The sequence below is a fragment of the Scyliorhinus torazame genome, chromosome 5 (genome assembly GCF_047496885.1).
Source record: "Scyliorhinus torazame isolate Kashiwa2021f chromosome 5, sScyTor2.1, whole genome shotgun sequence".
Lineage (NCBI taxonomy): Eukaryota > Metazoa > Chordata > Chondrichthyes > Carcharhiniformes > Scyliorhinidae > Scyliorhinus > Scyliorhinus torazame.
This window is the reverse complement of record NC_092711.1, coordinates 146919964-146939206: the sequence shown is the minus strand read 5'-3', so window position 1 is coordinate 146939206 and position 19243 is coordinate 146919964. Positions and strand designations below refer to the sequence as shown.

Below are 19243 nucleotides of genomic sequence, written 5' to 3'. Positions count from 1 at the left end.
TCAACCAACCAGGAGAATCCAGAAGCAAGATCTTTTTACTTTTCTGTAAATACAGTGATTGCATCTTTTAAAAGAAAAAATATATAAAATAACTGAAAAGTGTTAACCTGAAACAGTGGTTATTACAAAGTCTACTTTACTTACTTAGCAACGCGGGATCCAGGATCGATGCTACAAAGTGGTAAGTAGATAAAATTCTCCAATGAAGATATGGGTTATACCGGGGGATAACTTGAAAATACAGTTTGACCTGAATAGCACCCACCTAAGTCTGCATAGGAGTCAGGGAGTGAGAATCCCTGTTCACCATTTAGAATGTCTTATTGTCCCTTTTTGGTATAGGGGGAATTCTAAGAATAGTGGTGAGTCTTTTACTTCAAGCCTCGTCCACACAGAACATGTGTACGGTCTCTCCCCGCTGTGAATGGTGTGATGTTTTTTCTGGCTGTGTAACTGGTTAAAGCTCTTTCCAGTCAGTGCCCTGGAACACTCTCACTCGGGTGTGTGTGTCTTGGTGCTTTTCCAGTCACACTGATGTTTAAAATAATTTGAAGCCGACAGAACAGACAAATATTTCTCCTTCTAGATTTAAACTCCGGTGAAACTCAGTTCCAACGAATTGAAAGACTCAGTCAGATTGAGACGTAAAGTTTGAGAGTTCTGTCTGTAGTTCCTCCTCTTCTAATATCCTGCAAAACAATTTACAAAAGACATCATTGTCAGTACAGAATAGAAATTCAGAACAGACAATTCTAGTTCCTAGAGAACATTCTTTCCTCTCTCATTCCCCAAAAGCTGTAAATCTCCATCCCACACACTCTCCCTCCATTCTCACTCTAATATTCTAACATTATCTAATATTCACCCTCCCAATTCTCCTGAAGGTGCTGGTTCAGGCTGATTGACAGATCCATGCTCACTGCTTCCTGTCCTGGTCACAGAGATCATAACTAATCGGACCTGTAGTCACCCATTCGGCCCATCGAGCCTGCTTGTCTATTTTGTTGGATCATTGGCCGATCTATGTCAGCAAATTTATCCGTGTTACTGACCAGAGGCTGAATGTGCTGACTCAATATCTGTGACCTTATGAGGCCAAGCTGTAAAACACCAAGGAAAGGATCGACGATCCCAAGGAGAGATTCCTGAATGTTGAGCAAGATGCCTCCTCGGGGGAGGCAAGATTTAAATCCTTGGAGAACCGGCTGAGTGGAGTGGGGAAGGTCATAGATCATTGAATTTACAGTGCAGAACGAGGCAATTCGGCCCATCAAGTCTGCACCAGCTCTTGGAAAGAGCACCCTATCCAAGCCCACACCTCCACCCAAGCCCCATAACCCAGTAACCCCATCCGACACAAAGGGCAATTTTGGACACTAAAGGCAATTTAGCATGGCCAATCCACCTAACCTGCGCATCTTTGGACTGTGGGAGGAAACCGGAGCACCCGGAGGAAACCCACGCACACAAGGGGAGAACGTGCAGACTCCGCACAGACAGTGACTCAAGCCGGGAATCGAACTTGGGATCCTGGAGCTGTGAAGCAATTGTGCTAACCACTATGCTACCGTGCTTCCCCTGGAGGTCTTGGAGAACCGAGGGTCAGAGAAAAAACATCCGAGTCGTTGGCCTGCCAGAAGGTGTGGAGGGTAAGGTTCCGATTAGGCTCTTCGAGGACCGGCTGCCACATTTTCTCAAGCTGGATGTGAAGCCTGGGTGTTTCAAATTAGAAAGGGCATTGGATCCTGTCTTTGAGACCGAGGGATAGTTTTCATCCCAGGCCTGTAAACTTTCACTTCCACAGCTTGAAAGATTGGCAGAAGGTCCTGAAGACGGGTAAGGTGAGGTGGGACCCAGCTCCATGAGGGAGTGAGGATTTCCTTCTTCCAGGACTTTTCGGCAGCCACACAAACGAAGCATCGAGGCTTCGATGAAGTTTGAAGGGAACGCAAGGCTGCGGGAGTGAATTATGTCGCTTTATCCTGAGACCCTGAAAATTGAGTCTGACAACTCGGGTCAAGTCTTTTGATAATCCGACTACTGCCTTGGCCTTCATTAAATCCATGAAGGGCAAGGATTTGGAGGGATGGTTTGCAGCTCGGACTAACTCAGGCTCTAATCCGGACTCTTTCCCTATCATGGTGTTGTTGTCTGAATTTGCTATCTTTTATCCTGTTGAAGGGAGTTGTTATTCTGTGAGGGCCAATTGAATGTCTTCTTCTCCTCCCTCGAGTGTTACAGGGACTCATATTATCTTATCTCAGTTATGGTAGATGTATCCCGAGGGTAACGATAGTCTGGCAGTGGGGTTAACCCTCCAGGTCCTCAGTCATATTGAGGAAAGTCCCCTTGGATCTATTGTGGTCGTGATTCTTTTGTATTTTTGTTATTATGGGAGGGTTGATATGTTGTTGACTTTATCCTACTCTGGTACAGACGGGGCTTTTATCTGTGAAAGGAGCAGTTTGGGGATACTTTGGTTCCTCTGGTGTAAAGTGAGTTGGACGAGGGGGTAATGGCATATGCCTGATTGTGGTATGAAGATCTGTTCCTGTTCTCTCTGTCGCCTAACTAATGGCGACAGTTAATCTTCAAATTTTCTCAGGGAAAGTACAGGGGGCATCCATCACCCTATCAGAAGGAAAAAGATCCTCTCCTTTCGTAAGGAGAAAGTCGACATGAATGAATGAAAATCGCTTATTGTCACAAGTAGGCTTCAAATGAAGTTACTGTGAAAAGCCCCTAGTCGCCACATTCCGGCACCTGTTCGGGGAGCATAGCTTTATTGTAGGAAACTCATCTCGCTTAAACTCATTTGGTGCGGCAATGTGGCACAGTGGTGAGCGCAGGTGCCTTACAGCGCCAGGGACACAAGTTCAATTCAGGCCTCGAGTGACTGCATGGGTGGCGTTTGCACCTTCTCCTCGTGTCTAGGTGGGTTTTCTCTGGGTTCTCCGGTTTCCTCACACAGGGCAAAGATGTGCAGGTTAGGTGAATTGGCCATGCAAAAAAGCCCCTCAGTGTTCAAATAGGTTAGCTAGGGTTACTGGGTGATCGGGTGGAGGCTTGGGCCTAGGTAGGGTGCTCTTTCAAAGGCAGATGCAGAATTGGTGGGCTGAAAGGCATCCTTCTGCACTGTAAGGATTCGATGATGAGGAACAATTTAAATTGAGGCTGGATTGGTTGGGAAGGATTTTCTTTGCCTCTTTGTCATCAAGTAGCAGGGGTGTAGCAATCCTTATTAATAAAAATATCCCTTTTAAGGTTGAAACCTGCACCAAGGACAAAGGAGATAGATATGTGATCATCAGAGGGTTGGTGCATGGAGATGCTGTTTCAATAATGAATGTTTATGGATGCCCGAATGACTCCCCGGAGTTCAACTCGAAGGCGTTTGTGGACTTTGCTGTTAGCTTCGACTAACTCTTTTGTGGTTGGTGACTTCAACGGCCACAAATATCCTCTGGTAGATAAGCTCCCGGTTACCAGGAACCCCTCACGCTGCAAGCTAGGGCGTTGGTCTCGGCTCGTGAGGAGGTGGGTTATGTGGATATTTGGGGAACTTTGCACCCGAGGGGCGGAGATTTTACCTTTTTTCCAGTCCCACAGCAATGTCAGACTAGAATCGCCGACTTCTTCGTGCCGAGAACGACCTGGTGTCCGCTTGCACCACAGGGAACATCATAAATGCGGCCCACCCGCTTTTCAGGAGGTTCTGCTCGAGGGCTCACCCCCAGGACGAGAAAGTGGAGGTTTGATGCCTCCCTGATCAGAGATACTTCATTCACTGCACATTATAAGGAAGAGTTTGAGCTCTTCCGTTAACTCGGCCCCTGGTATTTCCCCCTCCAGACGTGTAAAGCTCATGCCGGGGCGGGGGGGGGTGATCATTTGTGTCACTGCTGATGAAAGGTGCAGAATGCTGGAGAACCAGCAGCGTCTGGAGGTTTGTTTGATGAAGGCCCAGGAGGAAGTTTCCGCCGGAGTGAAGCTCAGTCATACAAACCCCGCGCTCTGATTGGCTGGAGGACCAGACTCCTTCCGGTAGTGCAACTCTTCCCATTGGTCAATGCCTCAGCAGGAAGGTCAGGAGGTGAGCTCCTCTGTACATGCGCAGCTTCCACTCTCCTTTAGACATGCGCAGTCTCAGGCAGGGGGGAGATCACCGAGCGGCTTCCAGCTCTGGTCGGAGCCGTCAGCCGGTTGCCTGGAAACTTGTCTCGAGGAAACTTGTGGAGGGAGGGGGTCGAACGGGCGGGGCTCCCGCGTCCGCGCACTGGAACCCAGTGACGACTCCGCGGAATAGAGTAATTCCTATTGGCTGATTCAGGGAGGGCTCCATTGTGATGTCACAGGGGAAGTGAAGGTAAAACCTCCTCCAGTCTCCAACATCTGTGAGTAACTCTTTTATTGTCGTCACAATTATTACAGAAACCAATTTACAAGGCTCCAGGCCTCATTACACTTCAAATTGACGATTAAACACACTTCAAATTGACGATTAAACAGTCACTGAACACAAAACAGCTGCAGGGCACAAGGCCCAATTACATTTCACAGTAACGTTGTAACAGTCATTGAACACAAACAGCTGCAAGGCACAGGGCCGAAATACGTTTCCAAATACCAATTAGCCAGTCACTTATCACAGCCAGCCGCAAGGCACAGGCCCTACACATAGTTCAAGTAACAATCGAACATTCACAAAACACAAACAGTCGTGAGGCACAAGGCCTCGAAACCCAACGACCATTCCAAAGAAAAAAGGAACAAAAAACCACAAGACACAAGTACATTTCGAGGTAACGGCCTCTAAACACATAAAACAAGCAGTCGCGAGGCACAAGGCCTCGGAACCATACGACCACTCCAAAAGAGATGAAACAAAAACCAAAAATAAAATCCACAAAACACAAGTACATTTCAAGGTGACAACCTCTAAACACACAAGACAAGCAGTCGCGAGGCACAAGGCCCCGATACAATACGGCCGCTTCGGAAACAAATATTACCCACAGGGCCTCGATACATTTTAACAGTATCATATCAAACCCAATCACCAGGCACCAGGTCTCAATTCACCCCAGAAAATATTTAACAGGATAGAATCAATCACCGAACACTAATTCCCGCTCACCCACCCCCGTCCACCCTGCCCTGCAGCCGACACCCCGGAGGAAAGGCCCCTCCTCGCGAAGAGCACAGACCACCGGAGAGCCAGACCCGGGCGCGGCGGAGGAGAGAGGGTTCCCCCCTCCTGGACCCCGCCCGTAGGCACGGGACCATTCGGAGGGAGAGCAGTTTCCCACCAATTAGCATTCCACCACCAATACTAAATAACATTTCAGAGTAAACCAAAATGAGTTGTATGTCCTAGGCTGACAAAGAAAACGAAAAACAAAGAAAACAAGAAAACAAATCCCTCAGTACACATAGAAAAGTCCATTAAAAAAAATCCATCAATTTACACGTTCCACATCATGACCCCGGCGCCCCAGCCGAAATTTCACAAGGAACAACATGTCCTCAAAGTCCTCCAATGGCAGCGGCCAGAGTCGCTCCAATGTTGGCAACAGTCGACAATGGGGAAGAAAGTCCCAGAGAAAGTCCCAACCGCCCACAGGGCGTCCAAGGGGACCGAACCCTCTGAGACCCCAGAAACGGCAGCAACCCACCCCGGGCTGCAGGCCGCGGGCCGCCCGTCGGGCATCCACTCCCGGTCCCGACCCGCCGCTTCCAGCAGCCTATCCAGCTGCCATCCTTCCTCCATTCCTTCGTCCTCCATTGGGCAAACTCAAAACCGCCGACAGCAAACCTCGCAGTCCGAAGCAGCGTCTCCGCAGCTCGACCGCTGACTTGAAACACGACTGGTCGCAGTACTCCGAAACCGGTATTCTCCCCTTCCCTCGGGGACCAGGAGCGATGGGCACCGGGTAGTTGCTGTTCCACCCCATCCAGGAAGCTCCCAGAGGCGGCCTGCCTTTCGAATCGGCCCGGCGGCGGACACCAAGCTCGCACACAACCACCCAAGCCTCCTCCACTTGTCATCCCAGGAGTTTGGACAGTGTCGGCCGTAGCTCCCACAATCCCCCGCGCTGGGGAACCCGCTCTATCCGCCGCACGGGCGGGTGATCAGGTACTGCGCATGTCCAAGGGTGAGGGGAAGCTGCGCATGTGTGGAGGAAAGCCCGCCCTCTGACCTTCCTGCTAAGGTGTTGTCCAATGGGAAAGTGGGAGGACCGGAAGGACTATGGTCTTCCAGCCAATCAGAAGGCAGATGTTGTGTTAATGATGATTGACCATGACACGGGCTGAAACCTCTTCCTGTCTCCAACATCTGTGAGTAAAACACTTTCTTTTCTCCCCCTTTCCATTTCTTTTCTCATTCTGACCTTCAATTGGTCACTTGCAGCAACAGAAGGGAAAGGAAGTGAATCCGGGGAGGGTGCAGACTCTGCAAAGCTTGGCCCAGGTCTCTCTCTCAAAGACATTGACATCTTTTGCTCCCTCAGCTTGACACATTTATTTGTTTGGCTAAAAGGGTGGTTTCTTTCCTAATGTTAACAATTAAAAGCGTTGGTTTCCCCAAAGTTCTCCCTGTGTCAATGCGGGTTTCCTGCAGGTGCTCCGGTTTCCTCCCACAAGTCCCGAAAGACGTACTGTCTAGTAATTTGGACATTCTGAATTTTCCCTCTGTGTACCCGAACAGCATGGTAGCATAGTGGTTGGCACAATTGCTTCACAGCTCCAGGGTCCCAGGTTCGATTCCCGGCTTGGGTCACTGTCTGTGCAGAGTCTGCACGTTCTCCCATGTATGCATTGGTTTCCTCCGGGTGCTCCGGTTTCCTCCCACAATCCGCAAGTTAGGTGGATTGGTAATGCTAAATTGTCCTTCGTGTCCAAAATTGCCCTTAGTGTTGGGTGGGGTTACTGGGTTATGGGGATAGGGTGGAGGTGTGGCCTTGGGTAGGGTGCTCTTTCCAAGAGCCGGTGCAGACTCGATGGGCCGAATGGCCTCCTTCTGCACTGTAAATTCTATAACAGACGCCGGAATGTGGCGACTCAGGGCTTTTCACAATAATTTCATTGCAGTGTTAATGTAAGCCTACTTGTGACAATAAAGATTATTATTATTAGAGTTGGCTAAAATTTAAAGGAACAGTAAATAAATGTCGGACAGAGATATGTCTAGTGGTTTTACATGGCACAGTTTAGATATATTATTATGAAAACAAATTACTGTGGATGCTGGAATCTTAAACAAAAACAGAAAATACTGGACAATCTCAGAAGGTTTGACAGCATCTGTGGAGAGAAAAGGGAACTAATGTTTTGAGTCTGGATGACTCTTTGTGACAGTTCGAGAGAACTGGAAATGGGGTCAGATTTGTACTGTAGTGGGGGAGGGGTGGAATGGAGCGGTGGGGCTGGAACAGGGCCAGCAATAGGTGGAGATACAGACAAAGATGTCGAGAACAGAAGATAAAAGGAATGCAAAGGGTGGTAATTAAGGCTAAGAAGGGCTGATAGTGGTACATAAAAAGGTTAGAATGTGTGAATGGCAGAATAAAGGTGAGCAGTGTGTAAAGGGCAACTTGAAATAATTTGAATGGGGGAGGGGAGGAGAATAATGGGGAGGGAAAAAACGATCAATGGAAGAAATAAAAACAAAAATAAATTGATAGATAAAAATGGGGTAAAGGTGGTGGAGAGTCTGAGGTTGTTGAACTCAATGTTAAGTCCAGAAGGGTGTAACATGCCTAATCAGAAGATGAGGTGCTGTTCCTCCAGTTTGCGCTGGGCTTCACCTGAACATTGCAGCAGGCCAAGGACGGACATGTGGATTGAGAGCAGGGCAGTGAGTTGAAATGGCAAGCGGCAGGAAGGTCTGGGAACTGCTTGCGGATGGACTGGAGGTGTTCTGCAAAGCCTGGAAAAATATATTCATTTTGCTTCGGTTTGCACCCCTCTATCACCTCCACATGGTCTGTCTCCAACACTTCCCTTTCCTTCCTTGACCTTTCTATTTCAATTTCTGAGATAGACTGTGCACTAATATCCATTACAAACCTACCGACTCCCACGGCTACGTCGACTCCAGCACTTCACACCCCACGTCCTGTAAGGACTCCATCCCATTCTCTCAGTACCTTCACCTCCGTCACATCTGTTCCGATGATGCCACTTTCCAAAACGGTGCTGCTGACATGTCTTCATTCTTCCTTAACCGTGGCTTCCCACCCACTGTGGTCGAAGGGGCTCTCAACCGTGTCCGACCCATCTCCCACACCTCTGCCCTCCCCCTCACTCCTCTCTCCCAGAACCAGGATAGAATCCCCACTATCCTCACTTTTCACCCCACCAGCCTCCGCATTGAAGAAATCATCCTCCGCCAGTTCTGCCAACTCCAGCATGATTCCACCACCAAACACAGCTTCCCCTCACTCCCCCTGTCAGCATTTGGAATTCTCTACCCCAGAGGACTGTGGAACCTCGGTCATCAAGTATTTTCAAGACTGAGATTGCTAACGTTTCAAGGGGGTGAAGTTATCGAGGGATATGGGGAATAGTGTTGGAAAATGGTGCTGAGGTAGATCGGACAATGCTCTCATTGAATGGTTGAGCAGGTTCGAATGGCTGACTGCAGCTCCGATGTGTTATGGTCCCTGTGTCCAGGACAGGAAGCAGTGAGCATGGATCTGTCAATCAGCCTGAATCAGCACCTTCAGGAGAATTGGGTGGGTGAATATTAGATACAGTGAATTGAGGGAGAGTGTGTGGGATGGATATTTACAGATGTTGTGGAATGCAAGAGAAAAGAAAGTTCCAGAGAAACTAGAATTGTTTGTTCTGAATTTCTATCCTGTACTGACAGTGATGTCTTTTGTAAATTGTTTTAACAGGAGATTCGAAGAGGACAAATTACAGACAGAAACCTAATACATGTCGTCTGGATCTGACAGTCCCTCAATTCCTTGGAACCTGAATATCATTGGCCTTCGAATCTAAAGGAGAAATGTTTGCCTCATCTGTCAACTTCAAAACATTTTGAAGTTGACAGATGAGGCAAACATTTTTCCAAGAGACTGGAAAAACACACGAGTGAGAGTGTTCCAGAGCACTGACTGTGGAAAGAGCTTTAACCAGTTACACAGCCTGAAAAAACATTGCACAATCCACAGCGGGAAGAGACCGTACACGTGTTCTGTGTGTGGACGACGCCTCAACTGATTGTCCGAACTGGACAGACACAAGGGGACCCAAAACATGGAGAAACCGTGGAAATGTGAGGACTGTGGGAAGGGATTCACAGCACCATCTGTGATGGAAATTCATCGGCGCATTCACACTGGGGAAAGGCCATTCACCTGCTCTCAGTGTGGAAAAGGATTCACTCAATTCTCTGACCTGCAGAGACACCAGCGAGTTCACACTGGGGAGAGGCCGTTCATCTGCTCTCAGTGTGGGAAGAGATTCACTTGGTTATCCATTCTGCAGACTCACCAGCGCGTTCACACTGGGGAGAGGCCGTTCACCTGCTCTCAGTGTGGGAAGGGATTCACTCAGTTATCCAGCCTGCAGAGACATGAGCGAGTTCACACTGGGGAGAAGCCGTTCACCTGCTCTCAGTGTGGGAAGGGCTTCACTCAGTTATCCCACCTGCGGAGCCACCAGCGAGTTCACACTGGGGAGAGGCCATTCACCTGCTCTCAGTGTGGGAAGGGATTCTCTCGGTTACCCACCCTGCGGACACACCAGCGAGTTCACACTGGGGAGAGGCCGTTCACCTGCTCTGAGTAGGTGAGATATTCAGTGATCCATCCCAACTATGGAGACACCGCCGAGTTCTCACTGGGGAGAGGCCGTTCACCTGCCCTCAGCGTGGGAGGATTTTGTGTTTCATCGCACATGCTCACACACCAAGTTCACAACTGATTACGGGGGTTGGATTCCGCTGTTCTGCTCTCAATTGCATCCAGGACTGCATTTTGTTAATTCTGTCAGTTGATCAATAGGGATGGGCGGAGGGTTTCTTCCTGCTGGACTGGTTGGTCTCACAAATTTGCCTCCAGTGGGCTGATGATCATTGAGCCATGTTGTGAATTCCTGGCTTCAACTTTCACGAGGATCACAGAGCGAAAGGGTGTTTGGTGGTGTAGCCATCTGGGATGGCCATTTACAAAGAAACATGGACATTTGCAAAGCCTCAAGGGAAATATAGCCAATGTAAGATTCAGGCAGGCTCAGAGCCTAAATGTATATTTGTGAACAGAACCAGACAGGATCGAAACCCCCAGCCGATTTGCATGCTAATGACCCATTTCCCTAAGACAAAGGAACTGGTACTCGGGTATCCGATACAATTCCAGACACATCGGCGCCACTCCCTTTACTCAGGAAGCATAAACAGCCACGGTCAATGACTGCTGAGGACACGCCCAGCAATCAAGGCACCCGCCCCTTTATTGGCTCCAATCGAATACAGTGATCGAAGTCTGCCGAATTATTGGGTCCAAACCTAAGGACCGCCCAAAAGAGTGCGAAACCCCCCCAGGATAAAGAGAGACACTGCCATGTGTTCGGTCTCTTTTGGACCTGGCGCTCCGGCAACGTCTGACTCCATCTGCAGCACCTCGACCAGAAGCAAGTTCAAGTTCAATGCTCGCTACCAGACAGATGAGCCGAGCTGAACCACAGTTACTTCTCCAGACCCAGCAGATCCAGATTCGAACAAAGGCCACTGTTCCTCTGACCTAAGCCGGGTGCCTGAAGTTAAGTACAGGTTGTCATAGTGATAGGTGTAATTTAGCTTGTGTTTATGTTGCATGTGTAAGTTAATCTTGTGTGTAAATAAAGTATTATTGATCTTGAACGAACTAACTGGTTGTTTGGGTCGTTGATCGATATCCGGTTGAACCTTGTGGCGGTATCATTTGATACCTGGCGACTCTGAAAGCATATCCTATTCATATCTAGATTAAGAAGGGCAACCTTATTAGCTGCCATATTTATAGCAAGTAAATATAGCAACAGTGGTTGGAAGATATTTAGTTCCCATTTCTGTTTGGAACCTCTGAAAGCATGCCACGTTGCCATGAAGATGGGCTATGGTGGTTACATGGTTCCTTTGTTTAATTTATCCACGTGTTTTTCACAAAGAAAACTGTCGAGATTTGAAAGGCAAGTTGTGCTGTGGTAGATTGGGACATTACAACAAAAGGTATGACAATAGACAGGCAATCACTAATTTTAAAAGTATTATTACATGTTGACATCAAATGTAGACTCCTTTAAGGAACAAACAGCCACAGGAAAAGTGATGCAACTGTGGCTAACGAGAAAATTTAAAGATTCCATTAGATCAAAGGAAGAGGCTCATAAAGAGGCCAAAATAGCCGTACGCCTGTGGATTGGTGATTGATTTAGAATTCAGCAAAGGAGGACCAAGAAACTGATAAAGAGAAAATAGAATATAGGATCAAACTGACGAGAAACATAAATGCCGACTTGAAAAGCTCCTTTGAGAACGTGAAAAGAAAAAGATTAGCAAAGACCAATGTGGGTCCATTCCAGGCAGAGACAGGAGAGTTTATAATGGGGAGTAAGGAAATGTCAGAGAAACTAAACCATGTGTATCTGTCTTCACGGAGGAAGATACAGAAATCGTCCCAAAAACACGAGAGAACCAAGGGGACTAGTGAGCACGAAGAACTGGGTGTGGTCAGTTAATCCTTGTTCCACTTGTCTTCTTCAATACTCTCTTGGCTGCCTGGGAGTGGCGGTGGTCACTTGATCGGGCAGGGCAGGAGTAACTCTGTTTATTGGCTTGGGCAGAGGGTCTGTTGGGTGGTGGAGTGAGTTTCCCTTCCTGAATTGTCCCCTTTGGAGGCCCCTGGTCTGCTCCTCCTCTGCTGCTCCTCCACAGCCTGGTATGGCAACTGCTCGGGGTAAGACCATTAGAAACTAGAGAGAGTCGTGAACACACCCCAGTCCATCACGCGAACCCGCCTCCCATCCATTGACTCTGTCTACACCTCCCGCTGCCTTGGGAAAGCGGGCAGCATAATCAAAGACCTCTCCCACCCGGGTTATTCTCTTTTCCAACCTCTTCTATTGGGCAGTGAGATACAAAAGTCTGAGAACACGCACTAACAGATCAAAAACAGCTTCTTCCCCGCTGTCACCAGACTCCTGAATAACTCTCTTCTGGACTGAACTGATCTCTTCACACACCTTCTCCACTGAGTAGTACTGCGCTCCGTATGCTTCACCCGATGCCTGTGTCTATGTATTTACATTGTGTATTTATCTATGTCCTATGTTTTGTTTTTCATGTATGGAACGATTTGTATGAACTGTACACAGAACAATACTTGTCCCTGTACCTCAGTGCACGTAACAATAAAACAAATCAATCAAATCATCAATCAATCCTCTCGGGATAGGTTCCACTGGGGAGGTAGTAACCTGTGGGTTGGAGGGTTTGAGTGAGAGTTTGAGTGTTGTGGATCATTGATGTTTGAGCCCTCATTGGGTCTGAGGATGAGGCTGAGGGGAGGTAGGCACCCTGCTCCAAATGGGATTATATAGTGACTTCCTGAATGCCCTCCTTGTTGAAGCAGGGTCTCCCGTGGGGAGGCAGTGTTTTGACGCCAATGAGGCTACGCAGCTCTGCCCCGAGTATCCTTTTTGTGACGGTGCAATGTTCTTTCATTGGGCTGATGTTGAATCTTGATATTGTAGTGTGAATAAAGAACATTAGACTTTGTTTCATAAACATAGTTATTTATTACTAACACTACACTAATGAATTACTAAAATGTCTAAGATTAATACAGTTGAAAATAATGGTCTTGACGAATTTTCCTCTCCTTGTGGGTGGAACCTCCTTGGTGGAGGACGACGTGAATCTTCTTGTGTGCGCTGCCCTCGGATGTGGTGAGAGAGGAGTGAGGTTGGGTGTGTAGTGAGTCCTGGCACAGTGTGACCATCCTTGCTTGCCTGACTCCTGTGTACGAGGGTGTACAGGGCCGGGCCAGGTCTTGTACTGTGGTCACTTTCCTGTTGCCCCCTTTTGCTTGGGAGGTTCCTTCTTGGCTGGGGTGTCCTGAGAAGCTGAGTGAGGTTTCGAATGAGGCTTGTGGTGAGGGGCGTACGTCAGGGGACCGTGTGCTCAGGGCTGTATCTTGGTCCCTGTTATCCTGAGATCCTCTGCTTTTGGTAGTACTTTTTAAAATCCTGTTATTGTTAGTCTCTTGGAAGCTGCATCAATTAGAATTTCAACCAATTGTATGAATATTTGCTGGTCTTCTCTGTGTAATTGTGTTGAATGATGATTGTTCTGTGGGTCTGAGTGTCCTTGTTGATTTTTTCCTGAAATTTATGTCTGTTATTTTGGGGTACAAAAAAAATCGTTGACTGGTTCCTGCAAAGGTATAGACAGGTCTTGTACCCGAGAAGGGGACATAAGGATGTGTTATTGATGCCTCTGGTGTGACTGGAGCTGGGGGAGATGTGTTCTGACACCCGCCTGAACCTGGCACGGTGATCTTATCCTGGATTCTGGTGGGCGATGCGAGCACTCGCTACGTGAGAAGGTGTGCACCGTTTCACCATGTTTTCATGGCTTTTTCTTCTTCTCCCTTGTTCTCCAGGATATCCATTGGTACACACGGATGCACCAAGCTTAATGATTATACTGATCCATCTGTATTGTCGTCCTCCTGTCCTCTCCTGTACTTCTGTATTGCTGAGACATTTCTGCTGTGCTGCACCAATCCTGAGCTTTTGTTGGATATTTGTTAAAAGGGAAAAACATCAATAAAAATATAAATTAAAAAACCTGCAAATGGCAGAAACATTGGCTCTTGTTCCTCCCAGACCGACTCACTCTCCGTGTCTTCCCCCATCGTGGAAGTCTCACTGCTGGAAAGACGGATCTCCCGTAACAGTAAACCTCCCTCTGAAGGAACTTTCCATTAGACTTCGGATTCTGGACACATGGAAAACCATGACTTGGATTTTATTGTGGTCATTCCCGGAACCCTCTTCCTTTTTCCATATCCCCCATTTATTGTACGAATGCAAAAGTGGGTGGGTGTTGGGAAACCCCTCTCACCCCCGTGTGTGTAAAAATAAACCAACCTCTTTATTTCATCTTACCTTTTTCTGTGCAAGTTATTCAGAGAATTGAAACATACTCCGATTTTGGGCCTGTCTGGAGAATCTGGCGTTTTACGTTGGAAAATGGGCGAGGTCCCAGCACCGATCCTCTGACCGGTGAGGGGCTCGCAGCCGCGCCACGTAAAACGCACGGCCTCCACAAAATGAATTGCCGGGTTCGTGGCCGCACATGCGCATGGCGACGACCTGCAGCAGTCGCGCTGTACAACATGTCGGCTACGCGTGGACCTGATCTGCCAGATAGTGCCCCCCTGGACCTCCCCTCGCCAAAGCGCCCCCCCCCTCCCCCCGGCCAGCAGCAAGCCCCCACCCCCCCACCCCTGCTGACTGTGGAGCTGCTGGACACAGTGCGCAGCCGCCACGCAGGTTGTCGCACGGCTGGGCCCACACGTCAACTGCGTGGTCGGGCACTCGGCCCATCGGGGGCGGAGCATCAGGGGAGGGCCTTCAGCTAACATCCTGAGGCCGTCCCAATGGCATGCGGCTACTCCTCGATGTTGCCGTTTTGGAGGGGGCGGAGCGTCCAAAAACCGCCGCCACCCCCGATTCAGTCGGAAAAAGGAATTCTCTGCCTGATCGCTGATTACAAAATCGCTGTCGGCAAGCAGAGAATCCCGGCCCCTGTCTCTTTAATCAGTGAGAGATCCTGGGCCAAATTCTCCAATTTCGAGGCTAAGTGCGGAGGATCTGTGGCATTTTACATGGAAACAATCGGTGCAGCCCCCTCACCGATGCTGCGACCGGTGAGGGGTTGGCAGCCACGCCACAAAAAGCTCCCGGCCTCCACGAAATACATAGCCGGGTCTGTAGCCCCCCCTGGCCATACCATCACCAGAACAGAGATCCTGTCCCTTTAATCAGAGCGAGACCCTGTTGCTGGAACAGAACAGAGATCCTGTCCCTTTAATCAGAGAGAGACCCAGTCCCTGGAACAGAACAGAGATCCTGTCCCTTTAATCAGAGAGACCCTGTCCCTGGAACAGAACAGAGATCCTGTCCCTTTAGAGATCCTGTCCCTGGAACATAGACCGATCTCCCTGCTAAATGTTGGCTAAAATCTTGGCCTCGAGAATAGAGGATTGTGTCCCGGGGTGATAGGGGAGGACGAGACAGGTTTGTGAAGGGAAGACATCTGGCGGTCCACATCAGGAGGCTAGTGATCATGATACCTCCAGAGGGACGAGAGGTAGAGGTGGTGGTCGCAATGGATGCAGAGAAAACCTTTGATCGAGTGGAGTGGGACTATTTGTCGGAGGTCCTGGGGCGGTTTGGATTTGGGCAGGTTTTGTGGACTCGGTCTGGTTGTTATACTAGGCAGCGGTGGCATTTTACGGACGAACCGGTGAGTTCAGATTATTTCAGGCTGCACTGGGGGAGGAGGCGGGGCTCACTCTCCTGCTGCTGTTTGTCCTGGCAAAAGAACCGTTGGCGATGGACTGAGAACGTCAGGGGATAGTGGACATTATAAAAGAGACCATTCTTTTAGCCAGACAAATAAATGTGACAAGCTGATGGAGCAAAGGGTGTCAATGTGTTAGGAATAGTAAGGCGAAAAGGTAACTGATAGGAGTAGTCTATAGGCCACCAAATAGTAAGAGGATGGTAGGGCAGGCAATAAGCAAAGAAATAACGGATGCATGTAGAAATGGTACAGCGGTTATCATGGGACATTTTAATCTGCATATCGATTGGTTTAACCAGGTTGGTAAAGGCAGCCTTGAGGAGGTGTTTATAGAATGTGCCCGGGATAATTTCCTGGAACAGTATGTAATGGAACCTACAAGGGAACAAGCGGTCCTAGATCTGGTCCTGTGTAATGAGGCAGGATTGATTAATGATCTCATAGTTCGGGATCCTCTTGGAAGGAGTGACCACAATATGGTGGAATTTAAAATACAGTTGGAGGATGACAAGGTAAAATCAAACGCTAGTGTTTTGTGCTTAAACAAAGGCGATTACAATGGGATGAGAGAAGAACTAGCTAAGGTAGACTGGGAGCAAAGACTTCATGGTGAAGCAGTTGAGGAACAGTGGAGAACCTTCCGAGCGATCTTTCACAGTGTTCAGAAAAGGTTCATACCGACAAAAAAGAAAGACGGTAGAAAGGGGAAAAATCGACCATGGATGTCTAAGGAGGTGAGGGAGAGTATCAAATTGAGGGAAAAAACATACAAAGTGGCAAAAATTAGTGGGAGACTAGAGGACTGGGCAGTCTTTAGGGGACAACAGAAAGCTACTAAAAAAGCCATAAAGAAGAGTAAGGTAGACTATGAAAGTAAACTGGCTCAGAACATAAAAGCAGATAGCAAAAGCTTCTACAAATATATAAGACAAAAAAGAGTGGCTAAGGTAAATATTGGTCCTTTGGAAGATGAGAAGGGAGATTTAATAATAGGAGACGGGGAAATGGCTGAGGAGCTGAACAGGTTTTTTGGGTCAGTCTTCACAGTGGAGGACACAAATAACATGCCAGTGACTGATGGAAATAAGGATATGATAGGTGAGGACCTTGAGATGATTGTAATCACTAAGGAGACAGTATTGGGCAAGCTAATGGGGCTAAAGGTAGACAAGTCTCCTGGCCCTGATGGGATGCATCCCAGAGTGTTAAAAGAGATGGCTAGGGAAATTGTAAACGCACTAGTGATAATTTATCAAAATTCACTAGACTCTGGGGTGGTCCCAGAGGATTGGAAAGTAGCAAACGTGACACCACTGTTTAAAAAAGGAGGTCGGCAGAAAGCGGGTAATTATAGGCCGGTAAGCTTAACTTCGGTTGTAGGGAAAATGCTGGAATCTATCATTAAGGAGGAAATAGCGGGGCACCTGGAGGGAAATTGTCCCATTGGGCAGACGCAGCATGGGTTCACAAAGGGTAGGTCGTGTCTGACTAATTTGGTAGAATTTTTTGAAGCCGTTACCAGTGCAGTACATAACGGGGAGCCAATAGATGTGGTATATCTGGATTTCCAGAAAGCTTTTGACAAGGTGCCACACAAAAGGTTGCTGCATAAACTAAAGATGCATGGCATTGAGGGTAAAGTGGTAGCATGGGTAGAGGATTGGTTAACTAACAGAAAGCAGAGAGTGGGGATAAATGGGTGTTTCTCTGGTTGGCAACCTGTAACTAGTGGGGTCCCTCAAGGATCAGTGTTGGGCCCGCAGTTGTTCACAATTTACATAGACAATTTGGAGTTGGGGATCAAGTGCAATGTGTCAAAGTTTGCAGACGACACTAAGATGAGTGGTAAAGCAAAAAGTGCAGAGGATACCGGAAGTCTGCAGAAGGATTTGGATAGGTTAGGTGAATGGGCTAGGGTCTGGCAGATGGAATTCAATGTTGCCAAGTGTGAGGCTATCCATTTTGGAAGGAATAACAGCAGAATGGATTATTATTTAAACGGTAAGATGTTAAAACATGCTGCTGTGCAGAGGGACCTGGGTGTGCTGGTGCATGAGTCGCAAAAAGTTGGTGTGCAGGTGCAACAGGTGATTAAGAAGGCTAATTGAGTTTTGTCTTTCATTGCTAGAGGGATGGAGTTCAAGACTAGTGAGGTTATGCTGCAATTGTAAAGGGTGTTGGTGAGGCCGCATCTGGAGTATTGTGTTCAGTTTTGGTCTCCTTACCTGAGAAAGGACATATTGGCACTGGAGGGAGTGCAGAGGAGATTCACTAGGTTGATCCCAGAGTTGAGGGGATTAGATTATGACGAGAGGTTGAGTAGACTGGGACTGTACTCATTGGAGTTTAGAAGGATGCGGGGGGATCTTATGAGACATATAAAATTATGAAGGGAATAGATAGGATAGATGCGGGCAGGTTGTTTCCACTGGTCGGGGAAAGCAGAACTAGGGGGCATAGCCTCAAAATAAGGGGAGGTAGATTTAGGATGGAGTGTAGGAGGAACTTCTTCACCCAAAGGGTTGTGAATCTCTGGAATTCCTTGCCCAGTGAAGCAGTTGAGGCTCCTTATTTAAAGGTTTTTAAGAAAAAGATAAGATGCCTTTCTAAAGAATAAAGGGATTTGGGGATATGGTGTACGGGCCGGAGAGTGGAGCTGAGTCCAAGGATCAGCCATGATCTCATTGAATGGCGGAGCAGGCTCGAGGGGCCAGATGGCCTACTCCTGTTCCTAATTCTTATGTTACAGAGAGAGATCTGGGCCAACCTTTCCAGAGTCTCCACCCTCCCTGGGTTCACTTCCTTTCCCTTCAGTTGCTGTAAGTGACCAATTGAAGGTCAGAATGAGAAAAGAAATGGAAAGGGGGAGAAAAGAAAGTGTTTTACTCCCAGATGTTGGAGACAGGAGGAAGTTTCAGTCGATGTGAAGCTCAATCTCAATTCGCAGAAAGCCCGCGCTGAATGGATGGAGGACTAGAGTCCTTCCGGTCCTAACGATTCCCATTGGTCGATACCTCACCATGACGGTCAGGGAGTGGGTTTTCCCTCGCACATGCGCAGCCTCTCCTCTCTCTTGCACATGCGCAGTCCCGGGCCGGGGAGGGAAAATCACCGAGAGGCTTCTCGCTCTGGCAAGAGCTGTCAGCCAGTTGCCTGGAAACCTTGTCTCGAGGAGGGGGAACAATGAGTGGGGCGGAGCTGCTGTGTCTGTGCGCCGATCATGCGCACTGGAACCCTGAGACGTCACCGTGCATTCCTCTGCATGCACCGGCAGGTTGTTGACCAATGGGAAGAGTTGGTGAACCGGAAGGACTGTCTTCCACCATCCAATCAGCTCCCCCGTTGTCTGAATGCGGAAGCTGGACAATGAGCAAAACTGGGGCCTCACACAGACTGAAACCTCCCTCCTTTCTCAAACATCTGTGAGTAAAACACCTTATTTTCTCATTCTGGAGGGAAAGGATGTGAATCGAGGGAGGGTGCAGACGCTGGAAAGCTTGGCCCAGGTCTCTCTCTCTTAAACACATTGACATCCTTTGCTCCCTCAGCTTGACACATTTATTTGTTTGGCTAAAAGGATGATCTCTTTCCCAATGTTCACAATTAAAGGGCTGCTTTCCCCAGGAGATGGCTGACATTTAAGGGGACAGTAAATTA

At 48.2% G+C, this 19243-nt stretch overlaps 2 protein-coding genes and 1 long non-coding RNA gene across 4 annotated transcripts in view; 1 reads left to right on the top strand and 2 right to left on the bottom strand.

Annotated features, from left to right (window-relative positions):
• LOC140417959 (uncharacterized) overlaps positions 1–3962 on the bottom strand; it is a 97997-nt gene extending 94035 nt beyond the window's left edge. Inside the window, exons 1-2 of the mRNA XM_072501390.1 lie at positions 3591–3962; positions 145–689 (exon numbers count right to left, since the gene is read on the bottom strand). The gene's annotated coding sequence lies outside the window, so the exon portion shown is untranslated. The remainder of the gene's footprint in view (positions 1–144; positions 690–3590) is intronic.
• Positions 3963–4091: 129 nt separating this feature from the next.
• LOC140421908 (uncharacterized) overlaps positions 4092–19243 on the top strand; it is a 32538-nt gene continuing 17386 nt past the window's right edge. The window contains exons 1-2 of one of the 2 annotated variants that reach the window (XR_011947165.1): positions 4092–4394; positions 8904–9271. The gene's annotated coding sequence lies outside the window, so the exon portion shown is untranslated. Of the gene's footprint in view, positions 4395–8903; positions 19009–19243 lie in introns of those variants that run through there. The other variant, XM_072506868.1, reaches the window with a different exon arrangement.
• Positions 12766–18852, bottom strand: LOC140422000 (uncharacterized). Its single transcript, XR_011947214.1, has 2 exons — positions 18606–18852; positions 12766–13785 (listed from the first exon to the last, which is right to left on the bottom strand). It is a non-coding gene; the product is annotated as an uncharacterized lncRNA (long non-coding RNA).